The sequence below is a fragment of the Rhinoraja longicauda genome, chromosome 3 (genome assembly GCF_053455715.1).
Source record: "Rhinoraja longicauda isolate Sanriku21f chromosome 3, sRhiLon1.1, whole genome shotgun sequence".
Classification (NCBI taxonomy): domain Eukaryota; kingdom Metazoa; phylum Chordata; class Chondrichthyes; order Rajiformes; family Arhynchobatidae; genus Rhinoraja; species Rhinoraja longicauda.
In genome coordinates this window covers 36,133,447-36,154,051 of record NC_135955.1, presented here as the reverse complement: position 1 = coordinate 36,154,051, position 20,605 = coordinate 36,133,447, and the positions used below count along the sequence as shown (strand labels likewise).

The window sequence follows — 20,605 nt, the reverse complement described above, 5'->3', positions numbered from 1 at the left end:
GGAATCCCAGAAGGGGAGTGAGCAAGGGGAGATCTCTCACTAAGATTCTAAATAATTTGGTAGAATAATTTAATAAGAATTTTTCAAGAATAGGTACGTTAAGGGTTTTTTGTTGTTTTGAGCTGTGTTAATAAATGGATTGAATTTTGAGTTTTTAAATTTGTTTTAGCAATTACAATTTCAGAATTGCACAATCGGTACCTATCATTATTTTTGAGTATAAAATTATTAACATTGGAGGTTTTTCCCAATGCTCATTTATCCTCCATGCTTTTAGTGTAAATTTATCAGGTGAAGCTTCATTTGGGCCAGCAACTCAGAAGAATGGTGTCATGTAGATCATGATGCTCTGACATGTTTCTGTATTACGTACTATGAATATTTATGATCTTCTAAGGTGACACTTATGAATAATTTCAGATCTTAGTGATAGTTTATAATGATTAACTTCTAGCATGACTTGTTAAAGTGTTTCAGTGTATTTGTAGCACAGTAACTGAACAATGGTCAATATCCATTACTATTTTAATGCTCTGCACGAGCTGAAATTGCCTCTTCATTTAGCCTTACTAAAGTATCTTCGTGTACCTATGACCCTTATGCTTTCATTTGAGATACACGTATGTTGTCACTTCGGCTACCTACAATTCCCGCATTCAAGCCATTCTGTGGGTAAAGACATTTCTGTGTTCCAATTTGAGGTATTATTGATCTTACATTAGCCAGTGGAAAGAACTCCTCTATATTAATATTTGATTCTATTGATAATATTACAAAATTCTTCTCATGACTCAGTCAGTCTGAATTTTTAGTGTTTGCAAACGTTGAATCTCTCCATTTTGGTATCATTCAAGTAAATTATTTGGGCCTTTGGCATTTTGAGAATAATATGGAGCTGTTGACAGTACTTTGTGGTGTGAATAATGTTTAGTTTAGTTTAGTATAGAGATACAGCTTTGGCCCACTGAGTCCATACCAACCATTAATCACCCATTCACATTAGTTATCTCACTACACACGAGGGGCAATTTACAGAGGCTAATTAACCAACAGACCAGCACATCTTTGCGATCTGAGCACCTGAGATCAGAGCACCCGGTGGAAACCCACGTGGTCACAGAGGGAACTGGCAAACTCCACACGTACAGCATCCAAAGTCACGATCTAACCCAGATCTCTGGCGCTGTGAGGCAGCTCTACTGCTGTGCCACTGCTTCATTCAAGTAAATCATCTTTTGGAGCTTTGACATTTTTGGAATAATATGGAGCGTGGACAGTACTTTGCGGTGTGAACAATGTTCCTTAAAAGATTAATATAATCTTATGTCTTGTGGTCATTACTTCCGAAGAGTCCACCAGGGACGACACTGGAAGTTGACGAGAGTGGGTCTGGCCTAGTGGGGGCTGTGCCGTCTGTGGGCCTGGATGGAGGTCTTGAAGGTTGCCTAGGTCAACAAAGGATTGTGGGAGGGCATTCCAGAGGGAAATTGCTTCAGGGAAAAATGAGTGGATGTACGGAGTAGATGTGTGTTGTTGAACTACAAGTTGCTTGTTATGGCTTCTTCTGGATCGTTGTTTTCTCTTTGACGTATAAGTTAGCGTCGAGGTTGATGTCCTTGTTGATGATCTTGTGAAGGGCACTTAATCTGAGCATCTGGCGTCTGGTTTCAATGGAGTCCCAGTTTAAGTCGGTGAGCATTTTGGTTACACTGGATTGTCGGCTGAAGTCGCCGTACACAAACTGGGCTGCTCTTCGTTGAACATTTTGAAAGAACATCTTTACTTTTCTTGGTTCCGGGATTCAAAGCAACGGAGGCATATTCTAAGTGTGGTTGGACTATTGTTTGGTACAATTTTTTTTTAACAGTTTTGGTTTTTGAATTCTAACCCTCTGCAATTTTACAGCTTTACTAATCTCTGCTGGGTTTTTTTGCAAAGTGTTTCTGTACGCATCTCTTAACCTGATAGATATTTATTTTCGAAGAACAACCTTCATACCAAAATGTCGTCCAACATGCAGATCTATAATGCCATTTCAGGATCACAAAAAGCATTTCTAACAAACCCCAGGTAAATTTTGAAGTTTAGGGCAACTCAGATCAATAAATTTCTGGTTAAAAACTGTTTTGCTTTCAGAGTAGTGTGGTTGCAGAATTTAATAACGTCTGCCAACCCAATCTTTTGGTGCTTACAATAATTGTGGTGCTCAGAATACAACATTGTGCTGATTACTCTGGTGAGTTTTGCTTTCAGGTGAAAATCTGTGAGGAAAGACTGCAACAAATTGTATTCACTGGAGTTTAGAAGGATGAGAGGGGATCTTATAGAAACGTATAAAATTATAAAAGGACTGGACAAGCTAGATGCAGGAAAAATGTTCCTAAAGTTGGGGGAGTCCAGAACCAGGGGCCACAGTCTAAGAATAAAGGGGAGGCCATTTAAAACTGAGGTAAGGAAAAACGTTTTCACCCAGAGAGTTGTGAGTTGTGGAATTCTCTGCCACAGAAGGCAGTGGAGGTCAATCCTCTGGATGAATTTAAAAGAGAGTTTGATAGAGCTCTAGGGGCTAGTGGAATCAAGGGATATGGGGAGAAGGCAGGCATGGGTTACTGATTGTGGATGATCAGCCATGATCATAATGAATGGCAGTGTTGGCTCGAAGGGCCAAATGACCTCCTCCTACACCTATTTTCTGTTTCGAATTAGCCATCAATCTGCAATAATACCAGATAATCTTGAAATTATAACAATAAACCATTATGAATAATAGGTCTTAATGTTTGAATCTAATATGCAAATTAAGACAAAAGGGCACAACTGAATTGTCACCGGGAGATGAAATTGGGAAGTTTTGTTACAACCTGCCGATTGATAACTAGAAGGGGCTTTGGGATAGAGTAGGAGAGTTAAATGCCTGTAATTATTTTAAGAACTGTTGGGTACTTTGATGAGAGATTTATAAGGAATGGGTGATTCGGCTAAGGTGGGCTGCAGCTGCCTTCTTCCACGCTTGAGTTTATGAAGTTTTTTAACGGTTGCTGCCAAATAATGCAGAATTGCTTACTTTGGACTTTTTTCTTTGGACAAAATAGATCGAAGTTGCACTTTATTTTAATTGATAATTCACTTGGGCCATAGTTTCTTCCTCTATACCATCTGATTTTGGTTGGAATAATGAGAAGAAAGCGCAGTTGGCTGGAAGGGCCATGTGATGGGAAGGAGTTTGAAATCATTTTGCCCCATGAATGACTGTTTCTCTCCCGCTAAGGCTGGCTATTGTGATGGGGGTTTGGGGGGTTTTTGTCAATGCATGTCTGGCTTTCTCAGCTGACCCTCCCAAAAGGCAGGGGGCGTTTGGTACAATTCTTCCACCCTTTGATTTTGTTTATGGCTTAAGCATAGACAAAAAAACTGCCGATCTTTTTCCTCAATCTTCAGATCCCTCTGTCTTCAATTTTGTTCCTGGCTTATTCCCTTGCCCAATCTCTTCTTTCCACTTTCAAATTTTTCCTTTTTTTTTTGCATAGTGTTGGCACGTCCTCCCTGTGAACGCGTGGGTTTCCTCTGAGTGCTCTGGTTTCCTCCCATACCTCAAAGACATGCAAATTTGTAGGTTAATTGATCGCTGTAAAATTGCCTCTAATTTGTTGGGAGTGGATGAGAAAGTTGGATAACATGAAATTAGTATGAAACAATAAACAAAAGAAATTAGTGTGAACAGGTAATCAGTACTCGGCGTTGACTCTACTTTCAATGCTGTAGCTCTAAAACTAAAATCTTATCTCTCTTTCTCTATATAGTGTAGAACACATAGTGTTGGTAGACACAAAATGCTGGAGTAACTCAGCGGGCCAGGCAGCATCTCGGGAGAGAAGGAATGGGTGACGTTTCGGGTCGAGACCCTTCTTCAGACTGACTCGACCCGAAACGTCACCCATTCCTTCTCTCCCGAGATGCTGCCTGACCCACTGAGTTACTCCAGCATTTTGTGTCCACCTTTGATTTAAACCAGCATCTGCAGTTTTTTTCCTACACATAGTGTTGGAGTAACTTAGCAGGTCAGGCAACATCTCTGGAGGACATGGATAAGCTACTTTTTGGGTTGGGACCCTTCTTTCTCTATCTCCACACAAATGATCAATTTCTTCCTCCCTCAGTATACTTCACTGGGCTTGTGGCAACATTCTTCACTGCTTGACTTCAAATAATTGCATACATTTGGGTGATATGTTTGCAGTTGTCACTTGAAGTTTCTCATGTTGGCACTTGTGCAGTGGATTAGCTTCCATAATAGTAATGCAGCTCCTGTTATACCAGTTCCACTTTGATTAAATCATCTAGTGGAGCAATATCTAAACGAGTACATGACTGTTTTAAAATTCCTTTACATTTTGTATTGTGTGATATCTTGAGCTCAGACACAGAATAACAAGTTAACTCACTGCTGTACAGGACTGCACAGCTGTACTGTGGTTTATTCAATCATTTACAATCCTCCAACCAAAGGTGGCGCTATTACAACTCCTTCCACACTAATTTAAAAAAAAATCTTCTTGTGGACATTTTGTTTTGAATATAACCAACAGTATGAAATTATTACAATCTTGTCTGATAGTTTACTTTTATATAACCTGAATAAAATGAGGGCATCATGCATATATGTTGCATATACAATGATATGTGCATTTCAGGAAATGTGCATTTCTGGTTCATCTGGTACCTGTACTTGAGTGGTAACCCAATTATCTGACTCGTCTAATTGGTCTGATTTCAACCCTGTCTGTGCTTGCATAGGCATGACATGGTCAATATGTACTTTTCTCACCTTTCTCACTTCCAAACATCTTGACCAAGTATGTCCGTGGTCTGCACTTTCTCACTACTCTTCCAGGTAACCACTTCGCCCACTTGTGATGATGGTTTTTCACCTTTACCTTCTGATTCAACTCAACACTCCTTTCCTTTACTCTACTTCCGTCATGATATGCTTTTTGTTTCTCCTGTTTCTCTTCTACTGTTTGAGCCAAGTTTGGTTTCAACAGTGAAAACCTTGTTCTGGGCTTTCTTTTCAAGAACAGTTCTGCTGGTGTTTGACCAGTAGTGGTGTGAGGTGTGTTTCGATATGTAATCAGAAAGTTAGCCAGTTTGTGAAACAACGACAACTGTCTTTTCTTTGGATTTGAATCCAGCAGTTGTTTGACTAATGTACGCTTCACAATTTGCACTGTGCGTTCTGCTGCACCATTGGACGCAGGATGGTATGGACTACTCTAGTGTGTTTTACAGCATTCCCTTTCATGAATTGTGCAAATTCTTGTGAACAGAATTGTGGTCCGTTATCAGACACAATTTCCTCTGGAAATCCATAGGACGCAAACAGCCCTCGCAAAATGTCTTATCATTTTGCTGGATGTCGTTTTTTTTCATCGAAAACACCTCAACCCACTTGGAGTGACTATCAATCACAATGAACAATTGTTGTCCATCTAACTCTGCAAAGTCAATGTGTAATCTTTGCCACACTGTAACCGGCCATTTCCATGGCTGTAGCGGTACTGTGGGTGGATTCTTTCCAACTGCTTGACATGTGCTGCACTCTTTCACCATTTGTTCTATGTTCTTATCTAGACCAGGCCATCATAGATAGCTTCTAGCTAGACTCTTTGTTAGACACATTCCCAAATGCTGATCATGAAGATCTTCTAGCAATTTTATTCCATATTTTTCAGGTATTACAACTCTCGTTCCCCACATGACACAACCTTGGTCTACTGAGAGTTCGTTCCTACGTACAAAGAATGGTTTCAGTTCTGCCTCTGAATTCGGCAATTTGTTTGGTAATATATTCCTGCACTCTTGACAAAAATCTGTCAGTACAAGTAGCCTTCCGAATGTCCCCTGATGTGATGGGTAACTCATCTACATGAGAGAAGTAAAACAAGTCCTCTCTGTTTGGGGTAACCTCCGATTCCAAAGGTAATCTAGACATGGCATTAGCATTGCTGTGCTCGGCTGCCTTACGATACTGAATATCATACTGGTATGCAGACAATATCAATGCCCATCTTTGCATTCTGGCTGCTGCCAAAGTTGGTATGTGTGCGTTTGGATTTAGGATCACTGTCAACGGCTGGTGATCTGTCTCGATTACAAACCTTCTACCATACAAGTATTTGTGAAACCTCCTAACGGCAAAAATCAATGCGAGCCTCTCGCTCTATTTACGCATAATTTCTCTCACTGGCATTGAGTGTTCTAGACGCAAATGCTATTGGCCTTTCCTCTCCATTTTCTAACACATGAGAGATCACAGCTCCAACACCGTATGGTGAAGCATCACATGCTAACTTCATTGGCTTATTGACATCGTAATGAACAAGCATTGAACTCTCTGCCAACTGAGCTTTACATGACTTGAAACCTTGATCACACTTACTTGTCCACTTCCATGGTACATCTTTTCTCATAAGCTCATTCAAGGGATGTAAACAGGTGGACAGATTTGGCACAACCTTCCCATAATAATACACTAATCCTAAAAAGGATCGGATCTCAGATATGTTTCTGGGAGTGGGCGCATTCTTGATCGCATCAACTTTACCCAAGGTGGGGTGTAGACCATCCTTGTCTATCTTTTGACCCAAGTACTCTACCGAGTTCTGAAAGAACTCACATTTCTGTGCCTTCACTCTTACTCTGTGTTTCAAGTCATTTGAGTACCACTTCCAACCTTTCATCATATCATGTCTTTGTCTTCCGGTTTACTAGCTCATTGCTGCAGATAGTGTATATATCGAGAAGCTCTTCCTCTGCCTGCAGTTGATCCACAGAATGCAGCTTACTTGTTGTTGAACCTTTTTTCTGCTTAGCCTTTCGACAAGCCTTTGCTAGGTGTCCCATCTTGTGACACGAGTAACACTCTGCCTTGAAGAACGGACAAGACTGTGCTAGATGTGAGCCCAAACAGCGATAGCATGACTTTGCAGTCGTCTTGCTACCCTTCCACGGATAACGATTTTCTGACGTCTTTGTCGACTTATCCGTCTTTAGTTTGCTGGACTGCAGCTTGTGCAACTCTTCTGCTGGTTGTCTAGAAGTTGTCCTGACTTCTCTAGAACCTCTTTCTGCCATATCCATTGACAAAGCAGTTTTCTAAGCTGTTTCAAAGGTCAGGTCATACACCGTGATCAGCTTACTTTGGATCCGCTCACTTTTCAGTCCACACACGAAACGGTTTCTTAACGCCCGTCTTGGAAATTTCCAAAATTATAATGAATTGATAACCTCTTGAGTGTCACGATAAAATTACTAATATCCTCCTCTGGAAGTTGGCATCTCATTCCAAACGATAGCTTTCAGCCATTTCTAAGGGCAGGGTTATAATGTTCTGTTAACTTCTTCAGAATATCCTTCAAGGGCGTGTCCTTTGGTTTGGCTGGAGCTAATAAATTCTTTACTGTATCATAAACATCGGGACCCATTTCAGTGAGAAAAATTGCTCTTTTCCTAGTTTGAATTGCTTCATAAAACCGTCTTGATTCTGCATCAGAAGCCTCTACTTCAGTGATGTTATTTGCAGCAAAAAATATCTCTAAACGTTCGATGTACGCACTGAACGTTTCCCGGCTTTGCTGGAACTCACCCAATCTTCCTATATATCCACTGGGCACCGCCATTTTAAATTTTTTTTTTAACAGTCTCACAGAATTCAACTTTGTGACCCAATTTCCAGCTTTCCTTGACACCAAAGGTTATACAACCTTCTCCGTGCCTCTGGAGAATTCCTTATCTACACAAACAAGTAAAGCTGGGGAATCGGCGATCCCACTCTCGTCGCCAATTTGTGATATCTTGAGCTCAGACACAGAATAACAAGTTAACTCACTGCTGACCGGACGGAACATGACTGCACAGCTGTACTGTGGTTTATTCAATCATTTACAATCCTCCAACCAAAGGTGGCGCTATTACATATTGTAGCTGTTTTGCCCGCTTATGAGGTGTATAGTTCATCTGGGGAAGACTCTTGCTGCCTTGTTTTATTCCAGCCATTTGGAAATTATTGACCAGATGGACCATTACTGTTTCCCTAAGGGATGTGAATTTAATTACCCAGCAGTCATTCAACCTTTGGGATTACTTGATCTCAAAATCTAGACTTGGGGGGGGGGGGATCCACATTGTTAGTTTTGATTTCAACTTGCAGATTAACTGAGTTAAAGATGTTTAAATTAAATGATACTTAATTTCACATTCTGGTTGGGTAATCCTTTGAGGCTAATAGTTCCATCAGAATCTCCTTCTTGGTTTTATATCTGATGAGATACTTCCCTTAATTCAATACCTGGTCAGTGGTATTTAGCAGTGTCGGCCAGGGCAGCACAGTGGTGCAGCGGTAGAGGTGTTGCCTTACAGCACCAGAGACCTGGGTTTGATCCTGAGTATGGATGCTGTCTGTACGGAGTTTGTACGTTCTCATGCGACTGTGAGGTTTCCTCCCACATTCTAAAGATGTGCAGATTTGTAGGTTAATTGGCTTTTGTAAATTGTAAATTGTCCCTAGGTGTAGGATAGTATTGTGTACGGGGTAATCGTTTTTCGGCATGGACTCGGTGGGCTGAATTGTCTGTTTCCACGCTGTATCTCTAAAGTCTAAAGTAAAGTCATTATATTCTTCCAACAAAATGTGATCTGTGAATTCAATGGACAAATTTTGGAGGAGAAAACACAGTGCTGATTGACTATAAATAGTATTTAGTACTGTTAGCCAGGGATGAATTTTGATTCTGCAGTTTTTTTTAATTGTTTGATCGACAAATCAAAAATGGTTGCAAATAGATTATTAATCTTTGCTACTGATGACGGAAACTATTGCAATAAATAAAATACTGGAGGAACAAATAACTGCAGATGCTGGTTAATGCACAAAAGGGCACAAAGTGCAGGAGTAACTCAGCGGGTCAGGCAGCAGCTCTGGAGAACATGGATAGGTGAAGTTTCGAATTGATCCTTCTTCAGACCCTGGAGATACTGGATAAGACTACATTTATAAGACTACATTTATAAGATAAGACTACATTTATAAGAACTTGAAACTTGAAGGGCACTAGTTGGTGCAGAGAACACGGTGTCTCTCTATGTAGTCTGCTATTCCTACACTACAATTGTTACTTTTTTATAAGAAAATAACTGCAGAAGCTGGTACAAATCGAAGGTATTTATTCACAAAATGCTGGAGTAACTCAGCAGGTCAGGCAGCATCTCGGGAGAGAAGGAATGGGTGACGTTTCGGGTCGAGACCCTTCTTCAGACTGATACTTTTTTGTTACTTTTTTTATGGTTCTGCTATTGAATAGTATGATATTACTGAATAGTATTCAAAATAAAAAATTTCACAATATCTAGGTACATCTGACACAATACGAGAGAACTTTCAGTTTTCCCAGAAGATTTTCTATATTGTTTATGTGCATGATGGGAAATTGCTGTTTTTTCTTTTACATTCCAGGTCAATGATTATTTTACTATGAAGTTTTTTTTAATAACGGTTATGTTAAAAAATTTATCAGTAGGTTAATTGCAACATTTTTGAATATTTTAGATTTTAGCATTATTTACAGACTAATTCAAACTCTTAATACATAATTTAAGAAAGTGGGCTATGTGACTACTTTGGCATTTAAGACTTTATTAATAATAGTGCTGTTTATGGTCAACTATTTTAATAATACATGTATTATTGGATTGGAATGTTAATATTCTAAGTATGCTTGATAAAGATGTACTTTGATGTTTGAGAGAATCTATAGTGGCTCTTTAAATGTTTTCATTTATATCAAAATATTCCTGGAATTGTAGATTATTTCTCTGTACTAATGGGCACAACTTTTGAAGATTCATTTTATAGACATTATTGTATTTGAAGGGCATGAAACATTACTAACAAATATGACAATAAATTAGAAAAAATGAATAAAGAAAAATTGTGCCCTGATTGGATAGAGGATTGCAATTTACATGGCATTTAGCATCTATTACTCTTGGTTGTCACTTGAATGATTTATTTGTGTCTTTACAATACAGTTAACCCTTGTTTTAATGGACCCCTTTATAACGGACCTGCCCACACCAACCCCGGCTCGCATTGTCTCACCAATCTTTAACAGCCCCTGCCACCCCCAGCTTTCCAGGTGCATCAGAAATCCTACCTTCACCTACGGTCTGGTTGACATGACTGTTGTTGTGGCTCATGTTGTAGCCCATGGAAACAGCGCTTTCTTCAGGCTGACGCCACTGACAGGACATGCTTGGTCACCATGGGGCTCCCTTCCCTCTCACCTGCTGCCTCTTCCAGTCGGCTGTCGCTTTGTTTCCACGCCCTTCCACTGCCCCCTCCTCTTCCTTTCTCCCAGAGTCGCTGACATATTCCACCTTGTAGGATGACGATGACCGCAGGGGACAAGAAGGAGGAGGGGGCAGTGGAGCAGAGGGGGAGAGAGGCCGAGTGGACAGAGTGATGGGAGAAGGAGGAGGAGGTGGCGGTGGAGCGGGGAGTGAACATAGCGACGCATTGTGAAGAATCAATCTGAAGAACAATCCTGATGTCACCTATATATTTTCTCCAGAAATGCTACCTGACCCGCTGAGTTACTCCAGTACTTTGTGTCCTTCTGTGTATTAATCATCACCTGCAGTTCTTTGTTTCAACTACCATCCCTCCCCCTATGGTCCATTATAACGAGGGTTTACTGTAGTTATAATGAGTATCCTAGAACTTTCAAAATAAATTTTGCTTTTGGAGCCATTTCAGTGATATGAAGTTTAGTTATAATTGGAGTTGAGCTGACAGCAGAAACTATAATGGAAATATTTTTCACTTGCTTTTGGAAGATCAGTTATATTAGAACTTCATCCTTTTTCTTTTGGTTTGAACGTGTTAAGCATTTTCATACTGCAGAAAAACTGCCAACTAAATGGTTGGTCTATGTGAGGGATTTGGCAGAGAAATATTGAACATCAGTCATGCCAGTGACTTCTCCCAACTATTTTCCAAATTTCAGTTGTGCATGGAATTTGGCTTTGTATGTTTGGCAGACTGAAAGAAATATGACAGCATGGCTTGTTGCATTGTTGTGCTGGTCTTATGTATTTGAATTAAACGCTTTACATTGTGCAGTCCTTTTCTTCCCAATGTACCTTTTACATGCTTCCAATTTTATGACCAATTTTACAATCGCAAATGTAATAATTTCTGTTTTGCTGCATGTAGACCGGGCATTCTTACTAAAGATAATTCTGAATATTTAAATCCGTGTGCTATTTCAGCTGACCTGTTGCAATCTGCATTTTATTTTAACTTTTTATTTTAAACATGAATGTAAAATATCAACGGTTAGATTTTCCATGATGTCTTCACATTCAAGAAGCAGTTAGGAAGGTATTTCAATGGACTCAACCCAACTTGTAAATAAATAAAGCAAGTTTAAAAATGAGCGTATTAGTGCATGTGGTGGAGGGCGGGAAGATGTATTCACATTCTTATACTTTGTAACACCATTAATGTGAAGTAATCCAGCAATTTGCTTATGACATGTGCAATCTGCTTCAGACATGTGCAACTATTTCACAATAAAATCATAAGTGTACAATAGCAGGACAGAAGAGAGAGGTAATAGAGTAGGCCATTCACTATCTTGAAACTGTTCCACCATTCTACAAGATCAATGTCTTACAACTTATTGGTCAAGCAAAGAATATGGTTGGTTATCTCTTTAGTCATTTTAATGATCGTGTGGTTCAGATATGTGACACAAGGTCATTACTAGACATGGAATAAAAAATTCAAAACCTAGATTAAACATTTAAACCGTAGAATAATGTGTAAATTCTCTCGATTTGTCCAAAAAGAGCAGAATGTGTTTGGACTGATTCTTGAACTACATCCGTTGGAAGGATCACACTTAATTCTGATGTCCATTTTCATGTTCTTAGTGAGGCTAAGCATAGACTGCATATTTACCACGAAACATGTCAGACGCTATTGGTGGTTCGAGAAAGTAAAAGGGAAGAGCCATATGTTGTCATTGATTCCTGAAACTCATTTTTCTCTTTTTCTACCTCCCCCACCCTCCCTTTTCTTTACCTCTCCCTCCCTTTTTTTGTTCCTCCCCCATCTTTGCTAATATGTACTTTCATGCCAATTTGTTGATTTACCTTTCCTTGGCATTATCAAATGGATCTAACATTTGAAAACTGTTTGTAGAATTGTTTCTTGACTGGCCACTGAAAGACCAGCCTTTAAATTTTAGAAAAGGTTTCCTTGTCCAAACCTGGTGATGTTGTTAGTCAAGACAAAGGGTGAGTCAAAGAAGTGAAGTAACTATTCAGATAGTGGTGAAATGTGTTTTCTTTTGTCGATATGAAATACCTTCCTAACTGCTTCTGAATGTGAATAGTATGAAAAACAAAAGTGCTTAAAATACTCAACAGCTCAGGTTGCAAATGGATTGCTCGTTGAACTTGGTTGCAATTGATTGGGGGGGGGGGGAGAGGAGGTGAGAACAGTGGTGCAGGATGTAAGGAGGTCTTGGTCAGGTTGTACAGGATGTTACTGAGACCTCTTAGGTGACTGTACACAATTTTGGAAACTTTGCCCAAAAAAGGATAGACTTCTCTTGGAGCTTGTGTAGTGTAGATTCACCCACAGATTAGGGGGATATCCTCTGTAGGGTATTTGAGAAAGAACCATCTTTCTTTGAGCTGAGAAAAATGGGAGGTGATCCAAATGAGAAGGTCTGAAAATAATTGACAAGAGAAGATGGCAAGAAGCTTTTACCTCTAGCTCCAGAGATTAGGATAAAGTGGCATTGTCTTAGGATAAAGAGCAAACTCTTTACAGCTGAGATAAGCAGAAACATCTTCAAGGGAGAGAATTCCAAAGGTTGCATCCAGTTGCAGAGAGTGTTATGGATGTACATTATTATATTCATGACTAAGGCAAGAAAATTTGTGGATTTTGGGAAGGAGGATGTGATGATTGGGTGATGGTGGGTGTGCTGTATACATGCAACAATATGGTAAAGCTGCTATGCGATGTATACATGCAACAATATGGTAAAGCTGTGCCTGCGCAGCTGCTAAAACATCACAGGTCTGGACACAAGATCGCCATTTTAACTCCCTGTGTATTTACCCTCCTTGGGGTACAGAATGAGCATGATCTTTTTGAATAATGCAGCAAGCTTGAAAAGTCTTATAGACGTTCCTCTTTTTCTTTTCTGATCAAAGAAGGCACAGAATCAGGTCATTTGGCCCATTGATCACATGCCGGCTCTTTGACAGAGTCTCCTGATCAACCCCACACCCCTGTCTTCCCTTTGGTCTGTGTGCTTTCGTTATTCAGATACTTATTCAGTGCTGCCTTGAATGTTACTTTTAATTTTACATCCAGCATTATTTCAGAAGCACTCAAGGTCACATCAACCACTGGGGTTTTGATCAATCATTTTAAGTCTGTCTTCTCGGGAGACTTATATTTCTGCCACCAGAAGTGGCTTCTCCTTATTTATTCTGTCGGAAGCCTTGATGATTTAGAATATTTCTTTGCTCTATGGGGAATTTGCAAGCATTCCTTCAGCTGTGTCATGTCTAGTGTCCTCTGCACTGTCCTTAGAGCTGGTCATCCCAGTTAAGGTTTGGTGACCAGCTTTGAACACTACACCAACTGTATTTTTTTGAGATTGTATAACTAATTTATACATTATTCTTTATCACCAAGGATTTTGTAAGCTCTTAGTTTTACGAATGTTCTCAATTTGGCTTGTCGGATTCAGAGATTTAGTTTAATTTAGTTTAGCGATACAACGTAGAAATAGGCCATTCGGTCCACTAAGTTGCACCGACCAGCGATCCCCGTGCACTAGCATTATCCTACACACAAATGTGCAGGAGCTCCCAGAGAAAGCCCATGCGTTCACGGGGAGAATGCACAAACTACATACAGGCAGCACTCGTGGTCAGGATCGAACCCGGGTCTCTGGCGCTGTAAGGCAGCAACTCTACTGTTGTGCCACCTAAATGCACCATCTTCCTCCGCCTTCTTTAAATTACATAATTCATATTCATTCATCTCACCAACATGCATAACCTGGCATCTCTGTGTTATGCGACATCTGTTTTCATTGGCCTATATATTAGTTGAGATCTGTCACAAGTATCCAATTTCATAAGATATGTCACACAAATTTGGTTTTATTTTGGCTCTGAAACTGTACACTGTATGCTATCTTTAATGTACATCTGAAAGGGATCTGGCCCAAACTACGACCCTGCAGGGGCAACATTGCACATTTGTCACCAGTTTGAACAGCAACTGTTCACAATTATTTCCTGCTGTCTCTGCTTAAGCCAGTTTTGTATCCGTGCTGAAAATCTCCAGTGCTGGATTTATCCTTATCCTCTTTTCAGAGAAGGGTGGAATTTTCCATTCACCAGTGTTTGGCAACCCCTTCATAACCAAAGAGGATTGTTAGATTGTGGCTAGACTGTCTGTTGTTTCCACTGTTAATTCCTGTGGTAACCCAGGATCAATCCTATTTGTGCTCGATCTGCCAGACTTTTGAGTACCTTATTTTTATTTCTAACCAGCCGAATGCAATCTCCTTGCTGCCTCTTGCTTTGTTAGTTCTCAAGTGAAGACTATGCAGTTTATTTAAGTACAGCAAGTTTGTCATCTGCCCCCATCCTAGTGTCTATGGACACAAATTTGGCCCCATACTTCCTTTAAGTGCTTTGTTAATATATTGTATTTATAAAGGGCTTTGGATTTGTTTGTCATTTATTCTGTTGCTCTCTACCTCTCATTACTGTTTGCATCAAATACCTATTTCAGTTTCAACGTTCAAATTCTCCACCTTAAAATTTAAAAAAAACTTCCTCGACTGACAAATTTTAATTTCATTATTTAGTCTTCCATGGAGCTATAGAGCTATGGACCTATATCCATAGAATTGCTTCCTGGAGAAAAAAAGAAAAATTATGCAAAACATTCTGTACCTGATATGTGTATCGGTTTATTATTAATGTCACTTGTACCAAGAATCAGTGAAAAAGCTAGTTCTCTTTCCCAGTTTTTAATTTCCAATCCATCCGATAAGATCCCCTTTTAATGTATTGAAGCTGGCCCTCTTCCCATTGAGCTGTTATTATACTTTATTTTAACATAACATAACATAACATAACAACACTTTATTGTCACTCGGCACAACACCGAGCGAAATTTCAGCAGTCACACAAAATACAGCAAAAAGAAAAGAACACAGGACACCCGACCCCAACACAAACATCCATCACAGTGACTCCAAACACCCCCTCACTGTGATGGAGGCAACAAAACTTCCCCTCTCTTCCCCCCGCACCCACGGACAGGCAGCTCGACCCCTACCGAGGCAAACGACACGCACAGCCCCCGCAAGGGGATGGAAGGCCCCCCGGCCGAGCCGCCCCGGGCACCGAAACGTCCCGCGGCCACACCGGGCGATGTTAAGTCCAACGGCCGAGCCGCACCGGGCACTGAAACGTCCCGCGGCCGAACAGCGCTGACGATGTTAAGTCCAGCGGCCAAGCCGCGCCGGGCACTGAAACGTCCCGCGGCCACACCGGGCGATGTTAAGTCCAGCGGCCAAGCCGCACCGGGCATTGAAACGTCCCGCGGTCGAGCCGCACCGGGCACTGAAACGTCCCGCGGCCACACCGGGCACTGAAACGTCCCGCGGCCGAGCCGCACCGGGCACTGAAACGTCCCGCGGCCACACCGGGCGATGTTAAGTCCAGCGGCCGAGCCGCACCGGGCACTGAAACGTCCCGCGGCCGCACCGGGCAATGTTAAGTCCAGCGGCCGAGCCGCACCGGGCACTGAAACGTCCCGCGGCCGAGCTGCGCCGGCAATGTTAAGGCCCGCAGCCGAGCCGCACCGGGCACTGAAACGTCCCGCAGCCGAGCTGCGCCGGCAATGTTAAGGCCCGCAGCCGAGCCGCGCCCCGGGGAAGAGACCTAAAAAAATAAAGGTTTCCCCCCCCCCCACCCCACCCCACACCCCCACCACACACCCCCACCACACATACACAGCCAAAAACAGAAACAAAAACCATCCCAACACCGACACAAACAAAAAAAAAAGAAAAAAAGACAACAGACTGCCAGAGAGCCGCAGCCGTTAGGCGCAGCCAACTCCTCCTTGACTATTGCTCTAACAGTCCTTTGTGGTAAGCACCATCCTACAAAATAAATGTGAAGGGTAATTTCAGTATATTGCTCTCGTTTTCTGCTCAAAGAAAATTGATAAACTTACTTTGGCTTTTTTTCTTAGAACAGCATTCCATGACCAAAGTTAAATAGCAAAATAAAACAATTAAAATGCAAAGTTTTGGTGACAATAGACATAAACATGGATTTTGCGAGAGGTTGCTAGTGATAGATCACTTGAAACATTTGGAGTTCAGATCATTGATCCTATCAGTTTGTTTACTCATTGCTCTGAGAGGGGCAACTGCATCTATACTTCAAGCTGGCTCGGAAAAGCAACCAACATCATGATGTCCTGCCCCAGTCATTCCTTCTTCTCCCTGCTTCCACCTGGCAACTGTGCAGAAGCTTGAAAGCGTGCAACACCGGTCTCGGAAACAGCTTCTTCCCCTCTGTAGTCAGGCTTCTGAACAATTCTTCCATTAGCTAAGGTACTGTTTGATTCCCCTCTACCCTATTGAGGACATTGGACTTCGTTATTGTTACTTTTTTGCATATCTTTCACTTATTTGTTCTATATCTCTCTCGATATAACTGTCTACATCTCTCGATTCCCTTTCCACAGACTCTAGTCTGAAGAATGGGTCTTGACCCGCAACGTCACCCTTTCCTTTACTCCAGAGATGCTGTCTGACCAACTGAATTACTCCAGCTTTTTGTGTCTCCCTGTGTTATAAATTGAATGGTTATAGTACTTTGTCTCCTAGGACTTTGAAACCAGCAATAAACCAGATTAATATTCCTGTATAGATTTTCCCCCTCCAAATTATTATGCACAAAAGTGTTACGAGTGTGTGACAGAAATTGAAGAATAAACTTTAATACCAAATGTGAAACCAACCTGCAACTGCAAGTAATTTAAGAGGGTTGAAAAGTTTTTGCTTTTCAACAGATGCAGCCAAAAACATAGTGTCAGGTTTTTCCTCTGGAGTTAGGTTGGGACTTGCACTTTGGCCAGAGTGGAATATTTCCCCCTGTGAAAAAGCTAGCTGTCGCAATGACTGCTTTTCTTTGCAAAGTCAGTGCTAATGTTTAAAGAGTTTTGAAGTAGCCAGCTGTTGAAATTTCAGCCATAAAAGGTGAATCTGAGAAAACTGAAAATATGAAATTGGGTATCAGTGGTTCACTGAGTTTAAGGAACATATGCAGGTAGTTGGAATTTTAGGAACGGATCACAGGAAAAGATTAGGATTTATAGAGCAAGTTTAGTTTAGTTTAGAGATACAGCATGGAAATAGGCCCTTCGGCCCACAGAGTCTGCACTGACCAGCGACCGCCGTACCCTGACACTATCCCACACACTAGGGACAATTTACAAATTTACGAAACCAATTAATTTACAAACCTGAAAGTCTATGGAGTGTGGGAGGAAACCGAAGTACCCGGGGAAAACCCACGTGGTCACGGGAAGAATGTACAACCTCTATAAACTCTATTAACCGTTAGAGACTCCCCCACACTCACCACATTCAAAACATCACTGAAGTCTCACCTGTTCAGTACTGCCTTCAACCACTGAAGGTCACCTCACCTTCTGTCTCCTTTCTCTGTTCATTTATTTATTTACTTATTTATCTATTTATTAATTTCCCTATGTTCTCAAAATCTCTGTAACGCGTCTTTGAGTATATGAAAAGCGCTATATAAATAAAATGTATTATTATTAAATGTATTATAAAGGCAGCACTAGTAGCCAGGATTGAACCTGGGTCTCTGGTGCGGTAAGGCAGCATCTCTACCATTTTTGTGCCGTGGGGCCCTGTTGTTTGCAGATGTGACACTAGAAGACAGCCAGCTTCAAGCAGTCGGAGTTGGGAATATAAAGGTGCAGTGAAGGTACTTCTGGGCCACAAGAGTTGCCATGAATAGGGAGAGACATGTCCACAAAGGGATCCAAAGAAGATATTTAACATTGGACCATGAGAGCTTGGTTTTCTGGCACATTGCTAACAGTAGCATTTATAAAGATAGGAGTTAAGTATATTTTGTGTACATGTAATTATAAGAGCAATGCCGTAAAATAATTTAATATGTTTTAAGATACTTATATAGATGTCCAAGCCAAGTAAGTACATTTGAGTGTTGCTACCCTTGAATGCAGGAATTACAGTGACCAATTTTTTTACAAATAGCATTGTGATAATGGTGAAATAGCCAGAGTTTTAATTACGACAATTGAGGGATAAATATTGGGTAGGGAATTGAAGCGAACCTTTTTGCTCAACTTAAAAAATAAAGCCAGATCTTTTGGAAATACTTCAAAGATCATAGATGTGTTATGTTTGATCAGAAAGAAAACACTGACATGCAGTCTGCCCTCAGTACTGTGCTGCAATGATACCTAGGTCTTTTTTGTGCTCAAGTCTCAACAGAGAATAGGTTTTCTCCAGGTGCTCTGGTTTCCTCCCACACTCCAAAGACACACAGGTTAATAAGTTAATTGGGTTTGGTAAGTAGTACAATTGTTCCTAATGTGTGTGATTGTGTTAGTGATCGCTGGTCAGCACAGACTCAGTATGCCGAAGGGCCTGTTTTTTAAAACTCTTTATCTCTAAAGTAACACTGAGTAATATTCATAGTTGATTCAATGACTAAATTTTACAATGAATAGTTATTGTTCTTTTTGATGGTAGAAGGCAGAGATTTGCTGTCAAAAGTCATAAAAGTGCAACTGAATGCACTTTGTGGCTTGGTGCAGACTGGTGGCAGAGGGAGCAAATGTTTAGGATGTGGGGTGGGTGAAGACCAGGAGAGTGCTTTGTATCAGACCGTGTTGATTTTGCAACAGCTGAAGTGTTCTATCCCATTCTTGACCTGTATGTTCTTGACTATATGTTTCCATCACCTTTCAAGCTCACTAACTGGTAATTTATTACTCGATGATATACACAAATGGCCTACTCCTGTACCTATTTTTGTATGTTTCGATGCTTCTATGGACACAATTGTGTTATTGTTTATAGCTTGGGCTTCTCACCCCTCCGAACCCTTCCGAATTTGGCGGAAAGTTTCCGCTTTCTTATTTCATTTCCGCCATTACGATTTCGCCTCACATTTTCCCGCAAAACAGTCGGTAATTGCAATTTGTCAATTCGGCCGCTAGAGGTCGCTAGGGGCTCCGCGAGAAATCCCCCCGCCCTGGAAGTCTCCCTGTAAATGTGGCACCCAGGCTGGGCAAGCCAATCTCGACCTCATCGGGACTTCCATGGGCGATCGGTGAGTTGAATTTGCAACCTGCGGCCGGGGCACTGGAACTCCAGCCCAGCTGGAGCCAGCAAATCTATCCTCATAGCTGACTTCTGGCTGGATAAACCAGCAAAGCTCTGGAACCAAGAGTGCCAGTGGTGGAACTGTAATGAGTAAATATTAAATTTAAGTGCAAGATTATATAACTATATTAATTAATTAAGACGGGGTTAAAATATAAATCACAGCAGAAAAGCCTGATTATCAATTAATGTGCGAATTTACTTCAACAAGTTCTTCCGTGTGCTTAGTCGAGTCGCATATATCAACTCTTTCTTCATAACTTAGTCATATATTTTATGACTATTGTTCTTTTATTCAATACCAAGAGAATTGGGATGTGTAAGGAAAAAGCAAAATAGAAAAAACAAAACAAAACAATTTTTTCTTTGTGTTGCAAAGGTTCAATAACCTTTCTATAAATAGCAGAATATACTCATGATAGGCCTGACATTGTACATGTAGTTCAAGAACTCCAGACTGTTGGAAATAATAGTCGTTTTTCACACATGAATGTAGCGCAACGCGTAAGCGCATTTGGCGTGCATACTTTTTTTTGCTGAAACGTTGCATTGCGCATCATATTATGAATTTCGATGTAAAATTCTGAATTTTGGACATCAAAATTATGAATTTGTAAAATCAAATGTTGGGAGGTCTGGCTTCTCACGGCCATGAAGATAATATTGAGCAGGATCATAAAGAGCTTTATTCTTCATCCACACTTAATTGATTTCCACAGAGAAAAAAGCAATAAACAATGCTTATTTGGAATATGCAATGATTTTCTTTGTAATATGTAGTTAAGCAGATGGATTGTACTTTATCATCTGTGTTGCTGTAATTTATTTACTAACTCAAGTTTTTCATAAAATTATATCATTGTGTTACGAGTCAACAGCTAATCTTTTTTTGATTGTGGGAATACCTGTGTCTCAAACTCTGCATGTGGATGTACAATTAGGTGTTGCCAATTATTAGATGTATGTTTCTATTTGAGGGACGCGGGAGGTCCTTGATCCAAAAGTAATGGAAGAAACTTTGTCTGCGCTCCCAT

At 40.7% G+C, this 20,605-nt stretch overlaps 1 protein-coding gene across 1 annotated transcript in view; it reads left to right on the top strand.

Moving 5' to 3' along the window:
* The window catches only part of uhrf2 (ubiquitin like with PHD and ring finger domains 2), a 99,364-nt gene that overhangs the window by 22,477 nt on the left and 56,282 nt on the right, over positions 1-20,605 (top strand). The window lies entirely within an intron of this gene.